Source organism: Coloeus monedula (genome assembly GCF_965178545.1).
Source record: "Coloeus monedula genome assembly, chromosome: 18".
Classification (NCBI taxonomy): domain Eukaryota; kingdom Metazoa; phylum Chordata; class Aves; order Passeriformes; family Corvidae; genus Coloeus; species Coloeus monedula.
Window position 1 is genome coordinate 8,887,089 of NC_138798.1, and position 10,430 is coordinate 8,897,518.

Consider the following 10,430-nt stretch of genomic DNA (forward strand, 5'->3'; position numbering starts at 1 on the left):
CATAAGATCCTGTAACAACTATACAAAACTCTTCACATAGCAACTCCCAACTGAAATGCAGCTGCCTCTGTGGTGGAACACTGAAATATGTAAAACTGAAGAGCAGAGTGCAGGATGTAAAGGATACCAGATACGTCTGGAATGCCTGGGAATTTGTACTTTCTTCCCTCTGCTTTCATTACCCCCATTTATTGGTAGGACTTCTTTTCTCCCAAACCCACACTCGTTTGCTTCCTCTCCACTACCCTTCTCCCTCTTTAAGAGCAGACATTGGGTCAAACCTTTGAATGATAGGTTTGGTTTTTGTTTTCTTGCAGGAAATATTTCACCAAAATTGGAACTTTTCCATGGGAACAATTTTTTTTTAAATGAAATTTTGTTTCAGCCACTGTTGAGGTCCCATTTGGACTCCGCTGAGTAGATGCAGATGGAGAATGTTTGTTTCATAAGAATGACCATGACTGATGCCACATTAAGAAGTTAAAAAGGAAGGACAATTTTTTAATAAACAATTATTTCAAGTCAGTGAAAGCCAAAAGACTAGCATGTCACTTTGCAAACTATTTCTAAAATATGCCTTCATCCTGTTTTGTACTGAGCATAAACTGAAGCATTGGAGTCTTCATCTGCAAGTAATGCTACATTTTCAAAAGGCCTAAGAATGCTGAAGCAGTAACCAACTATTAATTTTGTGTATCTATCTGGGTTTTGTTTGTCTGGATATCTTACAAAGTTGTCCAGGTTTCAGCAAATTGATTTTGTGTGCACTTGTGCAAAGCCTCCTGTTGTACCAAGTTTAGTGTGACCTGGCTTAAATCAGTAATAGCTAAAGCAGGTGCACTTGCCACAGCAAAATGCATTGTTCTTTGTCTTGTTCTTGTGCCGCGGGAGCCAGGTCCTGCAGCCCCCTGTAAGCTGCATCTCGAGAATCAAACTGGATCTCCTACAGGAGAGATAGGCTGCTCTCAGTAGAACCTTAAGTCCCTCACTCCTTCCAAGAGGTGTGTTTATTTTGTTCAGCTCCCAACTCAGAACTATAAATACTCCAAAGTTTGCTATTTGGACCAAAATTGCTTCCCTCTGCATCTCCTCTGGGCACTGCTCTTGCCTAATTCTGCCGTTTCTTCCCCACTACAGGTCGCCATATCACATCTTCCTTCTTTCCTTCCCTTCATCGCTCGGTAGCAGTGATCAGTTTTGGGTTTGCTTTTTTCCCCTGTAGTTGTGCTGTCTTAGTGATGAACACTGGTTGGAAGCTGCTGCAGAGCAAGGTTTGGATCCATATGTTTCAGCTCAGTAGCTGAGCCAGCTGTAAGAAAGCACAATCTCCCTGCAGTTACAGCACATCCATAGCTCCAACACTGCAGAGTGAAAAACATTCATCATACTGTCTTCTGCTGTTCCAGGTGCTAAGAAGAGAGGCCAACGTAGCTGGCATGTATCAGCCCAGGAGGTGATTCATGCTCCTGCCTACTTCCTTTGCTTCTGCCTTCTCACATTTTGCCCCTTAGTTTTTAGTGAGGAGAGGAGAGGTTGCAGGGCTCTCTCAGCAGAAGAGGGTAATTTTTTTGATAATTTGGCTCTGAAGCAAAGGCCTAATTTTCCCTCTCTGCTCTTGTACACAATTCTCTCCTTCTTGTACACAATAATTAGTTTTTAAAAACCAGACAGAATCCCACATCCCTTGCCTCTGGATCCAGACTCAGCCGTTTCCTTTACTTTTCGTTAGCGATTTTGAATTTGATAAAAATCAAGAACTCTTCCAGAAGCCATGCTTGAAGCAAGCAGCATTTTAGGCTAGTAAAATCAGGACATAGCTTTCCCTTGATTTCAGAGGACAGCAGTGGCAGAGCAGATTCTAGCTGTAAGATCTTTTGGTCAGCCTCCCTTCACAGTCCCCAGGCAGGCACTGGGGATTCAAATGCAGGAACCTGGCCAGACGACATAACCACATCCCCTGGCTCTGGCTGCGCAGGGAGCACTTTATGAGCACTAGGCAGAACTGAGCTTCACACCTGGGTAGATGCTTCTCTGTAGCCCTACAGAGCTCTGTGCCTTTGCAGTAACATGCCCAGCCATTCAAACACCAGCTGGGACTGGCCAAACAGATCTGACTGCAGGACAGTGGTGAGGGCAGCATCACCAGATGCCAGTTATCAGCCTCCCAAGCATCTGTAAAACGTGCAGAACTAAACTCTGGGTTTCTAGCCTTGTCACCAGAGGCTCTCGCTATCCCCATCACCGGGCAGCAGCCTCCTGCCAAGTCCAGCTGGTCCCCTTGCCACAATAGCAGCCAAAGGCCAGCCAGAGAAGATTGCACAACCAGGCCTTGATCTGTATTTTCCACTGCTCAGCCAGAAAACCCCTCCTTTTTTCCAGCACAGCTGTTTTCCATCTCTGCTCAGGAAACATGCCCTGGTTTTGATTCCTGGTCTTGCTTTATGAAGCAATCATGGGCAGGCTGTCTGGGTGGAATGGGTCACAAAGTGGTGGTGGGATAACTCTGGATTCTGAACGCCAACACAGAACAAAGGGGAGCTTTGCCAAGGCTCAGGTGAGCCTGGGGTCAGCACACAGACAGGCTACTGACGTAAGCATGAACGCAGGGTTTTCTTTCTCTGGGCTGTGGTGTTTGAAATCCCCCCTCCCTTTTCCTCTCCTGCCTGCTTGCCACAGCCTTTTCCTGGTTAGACCCATATTTCAGTAACAACAGCGGGTGTATGGGTGATGGTGTCACTGTTTTGCTACATCTCACACTGAACTCCTAGACCAAGGTGGCTGTTGTTTGTAAGCCACCAGCCTTGTACAGCTCGGTTAATAAGCTGCCAGTTTGTCCCCTTCTAGGCATTTTGGGTGACAGTATCACAACACGCAGCTGCAGCTTGGTAATGGTAGCCCTGCTGCTAAAGACACTTTAGCCCACGGTGCACACAGAGGGTGGTGGGGCGGCAGACAGTGGCTGGAAACCCAGGATGAAGTGCAGACCCGGATGTGGTCCACTCAGGAACACCAGCAGCCAGAAACACCCTGGCATTGCACTTCTTGGCTCTCTCCCCAAGACATGGGAAATTAGCCAGCTCCCTGGCCATATCGACCTGGAAATTAGCTAGCTTCCTCAAGGGTTAAGGCATTAATGTTAACACCATCTATATTAACTAAAAATAATATGTGTGCAAAACCATCTGAGTTACAGCTGTTACAGGAGTCCTACCTTGCCTTTTCTGAGTCTTTCACATGTGAAGTGTGGTCCTGTAGAGCAAAGGCCTATAAAGTGTCTTTTAGGCTGAAAGGAGTAGAAGGGGAAGTTACAATGGACTGACATGGAGCTCACACAGAGGTGCTTCAGAACAGGCTTTGTGATCACCAAGGGCAGAACAAATGATGGAGGAGGCTGATCACTTTTACTTTTTTTTAATTTATTTTTTCCATGAAGGGTTGAGCTAACAACCAGCTGGGCACTGTCATCAAACTGCCTGTTTGTGCCTCTAGGTAGAGGAAACACAGAAAAAGAGAAGGGAAACAGAGTTCCGCCTCTCTTTCTTTTATAAATTTACATTGATCAGTTCCTGGCCACTGTAACTGGTTTAAGAGTGTACACACAAAGGACTTAGTCCCATAAGAGGAAGGATTCAAAAATCACTGAACTGAATCCTTGCTGCCATCACACGAGCCACAGCCTGCAGGAGCAGCAGCAATTGACACAGGCGGCAACTTGGGAATCTTCCGCTGTAGCTACTTCTTTGCTTTTCAGTGGGAATCTGTCCCAGGACTGGGGGTGCAGTGGGAACTGGAGGAGGGGAAGGAAAGCAAACAGGCTTAGAGATCTCTAGCAGTGCATTGCAGACCTACCAGCTGGCTCTTCCAAGTCTCAGAACTCACACAAGACCATGCAATAGCAGTGTAGGATGTGTACAAACGCTGGCAGGAGGGAGAATTGTCAGCTCTTGGTGTAAGCTCTGCCCTAGCCTGGCTGCACAGCACTGCTGGCAGTGGTGAGGTGTGTATCTGCCAGGGCTTGTCACACACTCACAGTGCACTCTACCCCTCCTGACAAGGGGTGTGAGGTTCCTCCTGTCCTTTGCAGTATATGTGTACACACAACACAGTCTGTGAGCGTCTTATCCTGCCTCCTCCCTTTGAAAGCAAACGTCAGAGGGATCTCCATTATTTTAAAGAGCATTTAACTTAAACTTCTGAGCTCCTCACAAGATGGGTACCATTCAAACCACCTGACCATTGTGAATCCTTTCTACAGAGGCATATTGACTTCCCTTGATTCGACTGGAGTGCCCACCTGCTCTCATTACACTTTTGCCCTGCAAAGTACAGTTCTACAAGCTGGCATACTACAGAAGACCTCTGACTACAAAGTCCAGACCGGTTCCTGGTCCACAGCAAAACGGTAATACAAGTAAAACAACAATTTGCAGATAGAAAGGTAGCCCAATAGTGGCTCATGCAGTCTGTGGATCACATCATTCCAGCAGCATGGCCCTTTCACACCCTTAGGAACCAGTGAAGCAACATTCTTGAGCAACAAAGGGAAGCATGACACAGTGGCACATAAAATGAACTTGTTAAACTTCTTCCACTGCCATATTCTTTCTGCTGGGCCCTGATTTAACCTTATCTCCAATGCAGTACCTTGTATTTACCTTCATTCCCATTCATTTTTACAGTGTAATTTTCTTTTGCATGAAGCACAATTAAAGAAGCTTAGGGAAAATAAAGACTTGCTTTGTTTTGATGCCAAAGCTAAATGTTTTTCTTTTTTTCCCTTTTCAGTTTTTCTAGTCTAAACAAGAGATGACATACCTTTTGAAAAGCAGCTTTCCTGAGGTGGCTTGTGCCCTGAAAACATATACAACTGGAAGTTCCAGTGCTCCAGAGCAGCTGTAGAAGATCTGTCTGTAGATGTTTTTACTGCCCTTGGGTAGCTAGAAGAAGGGCTGGATTCCATGCTCTATGGCTTCAGTCTTCCCTAGAAATGGCAATACATGAAAGCATCAGCATCTCAAACAGCCTTCCTCAACATCCCAGTAGAGCTGACTCTGCTGAGATATTCAGAGAGGTGATGCTTTAACAACCTGATCTCAAATCATACAGTATAGCAGTAAAGGTAAGAGATCTCTTAATACTGCAAGAAGTACTAAGCAAAGCACAAAGCTTCTCCAATCCTTCTGAACAAACAGATCTATTTCTAAAAGTTTCTGTAGTGGCTGGTTCTACCTGCCTCATTAAGCCTGGAGAAAGGACAGAATTAAAATGCATTTCTTTTATATGAAGCAAAACAAGGCACTGTCAGCTGCTGGAGAGCAGTAAGTTCTTCAGACAGTCTCTAGATGCTTGAAGGGAGGATCTGTGAACACATACAAAAATATTTGCGAGAAAACAAGAAGCCTGTTACAAAACCAGAGAGGTTTAAGTTGTGCTGCCCTTTAAAGAAGGCCTCTTCTGAGCAAAATTAAGTAGCATCCCATCTATACCATGACTGCCTGTGTCACTTTAAGCTGATGGAATCAAACATGGGAGTGAAACCATGCAGTAGGAGGGAGTCTTTGATCATTCATTTAGCCTATTGTTCTTTGGTACCTGGTACAGCCAAAACACTCCATCAGGCAGCCAAGGGAATGGCTGTTTTAGAAGTGTGCATAGCAATAAGGAGCAAAGCTATGTCAGGTAGCTCTAGTCCTTATCCAATTGAGTTCTGAAAATCTGCAAAGATGGGGCTTTCATACACTTGCTGGCCTACCTGTTCCAGTGCTTAACCCACTCCAGTGTGAAGCCCTTTTCTGTAGGTTGAGGAGTTTGTCTAAAATGCCACCATTACATTTTCCTCCCTAACCTGATGTGTGGAGGCTCCATCAGGAAAATCTCCCAGTCACAGCTCTTCAAAGGGAATCTGCAATGCAATTATGCATAGGCACACAGGCTGGAGGGGCCCAGGGGTCTGGAGACAACAAAAGGCAGGGGAACTGGCTGGGCCTTGTCTTTGTCTCTCAAGGCCTGTGCCCAGTGCACGGCCAACCATGTATGCCGTGGACATTAGATAATGGTCTGAAAAAGCGTTCCTTCTAGAGGTATCCTGGTCTCTGCTGCTATGCAGCCAACCACCTCTTCCTCTTCTTTAGCTTTGTGACCCTGGAACCATGAACAAGCCCCATGTAAGAGCTGCTAGGAGCAGTCATCCTCTTGTTCAGGTCTCCAGCTTGTTGTGGCATGGCTTTGTGCAATGCTGAAGGCAGAAGCAGGGCACAGATGCTGAGCAGCAGGTGTGGTATGGCACAGAGTGAAGAGAGGGCCTGAGGAGAGTCATAATGCTGAAGAGCAAGGGTTGCCCCTCTTTACCTCTTGGGCAAACAGAGTATTAATGACTTCATGTGCTTTTACAATTTAAGGTACAGGGAAATCCATATTTAGAAAGTGGCAATAGTAAGAATTCAGCTAGCGCCGTCATATCTGCATCCACTCTGCCTTAAAGAGTACAGAGGGCCTTGCTTTCCTCTGACAAAAGGTTAGTGACTGGACTTAATACAAGTCTATTAAGTTTATTCTCCTGGCTTTGAAAGGCTTAGTTATAGTAGGGCTGAGAGCCAAATGCAACTCTGTCTTGAGCTGCTCCTTCTCCCCCCCCCCCCCCCGCTACTAAAGAATGATCTTCAAGCTCTGGACCCTCATCTCCACCCAAAATGACTGCCCTGATTTTGTTGTTTCCTTTTAAATCGCTCCTAAGCTAGGCTTTTGTTTGCCAAGTTTTCAGCCTGGAGCAAATTTTTGCAGCTGAATTATAACCTCCTCTGCTTCCATTTGAAAAAGAGGTGTTTTTCTGGATATGCTGCTGTCCCACCCATTACTCACCTTGCTGGGAGGCAGGGGAGATGACAATCTTTTTAAATACCAGCATCTGAAAGTTCAGTGACAGGCATGGGCACACATCTGGTTAAAGCATTTCCCTCATATCTTGGCTCAAAATCCTTGGCTGAGACATCTCATAGCAGTAGATGTGTCCAGGGAGCTGAGAGGGAGGGAACAAAGGACACAGAGTGGTTAGGTTTCTCAGAAAGGGAATGGCTGTGGGCTGGAATATAAAGAAATGCCAGGACCAGAGAGTCTGCTCTCTCAGCACATTACAGGGTTTGGCTCTCCTGGGCAGTGTGATGCTCACCCACACTTGAGAAGGCTCCTCTAAAGCACAGGCTGCAGAAAGCAGGAGACTGCTGGAGCCAGTGCCTTCCTCTGAAGGGCCAAATGAGAGATGGTCTGAACAGGTGCTATGACCTGGAGGCTTGGAAGGGAGGGAGACTTGGAAACTTCTTTTCCTCAGCAATTTTGGTTTCCCGACTTAGAACTCGGTGAAAGCCTGAAAATCCCTGCTCATCTGCTAGTGAATTGCCAAAGCTGATCCTGAAGCCAGGAAGGTTCTGGAGAAGATGTTTTAAAGCAAAAAACTTCATCTCCCCAACTGCCTGCTTAACCAGTGGGACCCATTTCCTCTTGCTTACTCACAGCATGCCTAAAAATGTTATCTGTGGTCTGTGACAGGGTGTGGGAGGGTGCAAATAAGAAGGGAATAAGACATATTTGGTGGGGAATTCCCTATGGATGTATTAGATCAGGATTTAAAGTCTTTTACTGGATTAGAAAGGTTTCTTGTACAGAAGTTGATGCCCAAATTATTATGCATTATGACCTTTTATTGTTTTTGTCAGCTTATTTCCCCTCCTTCCACAAGATCAGTTAACAAGCAGTGGTTGCCTCTCTCACTCCAGGGAGATTGCCTGCCTTTCCACCGCACCCCCTCTCCTAAGAAATTGCTTCATGTTAGGAGCCACTATAAAGTGCAATGACATTTTTACACATGCTGACGTTGGCAGCAAGTTATATGATTGCAGCACACAGGTCTTCTAGATAGGCTATTGACAAGGAAGAAGAATAACCACAAATAGAATAACAACAAAAAGGCCAATTCTGGTATTAAGCTTCCCTGCAAAGGGCAGGGCTGGACCCAGGACTAACTCTGAACTTGGTGACATCATCAGATGTGAAAAGCCACAAAAGATGCTGCATCCTACATTCTGAGACAGTTCAAGAGTAAGAAAACCACAGGGTAAAATGAATTTTTCTTGCTGTTTTAGAGTTAGAAACTAGAGTGGGGGACAGTAAGAGGAACCTCTTCCAGCAGGCAAGCTCTCTGCTGCATATGAACTCCCACTGTTTAGGGATTCACAGAAGCTGAGGACAGAAAGGGACTTTCTGGTCTATCCATCTGCTTGCCCCAAGGCAGGTCAGCTCAGTCTGCCATCCTTGACTGAAATTTTTATACTGTGTTTTAAATATTTCCTTCAAAGACGCCACAGCCGCCTTTGCACTGTATTCCTGGGCTTCATTAGATTTACTGCTATAAAGGTTTTTTTACCCCAATGCCTTGCTGTAGTTAAAAACCTTGAAATTTTGTCCTATATACCCTGGATATGGAGAGCAAATTATACCCATTCTCTTTGTATTATCTGCATTGTCTCTCCAGCCTTTTACTACTTCATGATGTTATCACATTTCTCCTTCATTCTTCTTGTGCAAGAGCCTCGGGCTCTCTCAGCTCTCCTCTTCTAAACCTCCTAGATGCTCTTCTCATACCTTCAGGCAAATGCCAAGCTTGCTATGTGTGAGAGAATGGCACAGCCCGATACTTTGGGGGCAGGGGCTGAAGTGTAGCTACATGCAAGATCGTCTGAAATAATTGAGGCAGCTTAAAAATTTCTTCTCTCCAGTGACTTTGCTGCAGTACTACAGTTCAACCCTTTCCCCAGCTGAGATTATCAATTAGTCTGCAGGCTATGTTCCACATGTCCTGGAAAAAAACTGACTTAAAAATATGTAGCGCTGTTTTCAGCTAGGATATTTCCAGGGATCTGTGAGAACTTCCAAAGCTAGTTTCACCTCCCAAGTCAGCTTATCCCAACTATCCTCTAACAGGTATTTTGCAAATGTACTTACAGAATCACAGAATTGCTGAGATTGGAGGCAGCTCTGGAGATCATCTAGTCTACCCCCCTTGCTCACGACAGGCTCAACTACAGCGTGTCGAGAACAGTCCAGTTGGATTTTGGATTACCTCTGAGGATGGAGACTCCACAGCCTCTGTGGCAACCAGTTCCTATGTTCAAACACCCTTACAGTAGAAATCACTAAGAGTCTGTCTCTGTCCTCTTTATTCCTCCCATCAACTATTTATACACATCAGTTAATCATATCCAACTCCAAAAACCTTTTTGTCTTTTATCTCCTCCACATGTCTTTTTTCCATTAATGCCTGCTCTGCTCAGCAAAGCAGATTCCAGTTTTAGAGAGCTGCCAGGGAAACACACAGCAAACAATCATTCAGGTGTGCCAAAGTATTTGCTCCTGTTCTGATCATATCTACATGACCAAGCCTTGTTGTACTTCCCAGTAACGAAGAAGCAAGGATGCAGACAGCAGAGGTATCAAAGACAGCATCAGAAAACGGATGAAGAACTGCTCTATCTCATTTTCTGTATCACAATCTTGACATCCATTTAGAAAGACACCCCCTCCCCCCACCATGTCTAGAAGCCTGCAGGGCAATAAATACTTAAAAGCCGATGTGTAAAGAATCTTGTGATGCCTGCCGGAATCTGCAGGCAGCTTGAGAAGTGTGACTAGCTGACATCTCAACATAAGATAACTAAGAACCACAGTTCTGGAAAGGGTGGGAAAGGGTAAGAGCAGCAGGCCAGTATCTTTCCCAAAATACTGTATTTCTTACCCAGCCTCCAAACTACTGTTCCAGCTTTTCCAGGGAAGAAGTACGGTAGGGAGAGGATAGACAAAAAAACCTCTGCTCCTCCCTCCACTCTCAGCTGTGTGCCAAGAGCCCAAAACTTGTGCTAGTTTGGCCTTGCCAGACTTTTCAAGGGAACAATTACATGGGTCTCTGCTGTTAGGCCTTTACATTCAAAGTCTGCAAGCCTTCAAGGATGTAGGCACTTGCTTGGCTTACACAGCTCACATCAATGTGATATTAATGAGCTACAGGCAAAGCAGGGCTGGGATATGCATCCTTTGCAAGGGTTGTTGAGGAGCAGAAGACAATCACAAACCTCTCCCTCCCCACAAGGTGAAAAGTTTTACAAGCCATGGACACTCTGGACTTCCCCCTTGTATAAAGCCTCATTTTTCCCTGGAATATTTATCTTTCCTACATTCCCCCTCAGTAATAATCTAATCAAGTAGAATTCTTCTGGTATTAATCAGACGAGCAGGGGAGCAGTTTGTGGTTAATATTATCAACTGAGGATGTCAGGAAGGCTTTGACAGGATTACCCTTGGAATTTGCCATTTATTAACTAGGCCATTAGCTAAAATGGCATGGCTGGGGTGGGGCTGGTTTTGCTTTACACATGGGAGATGTC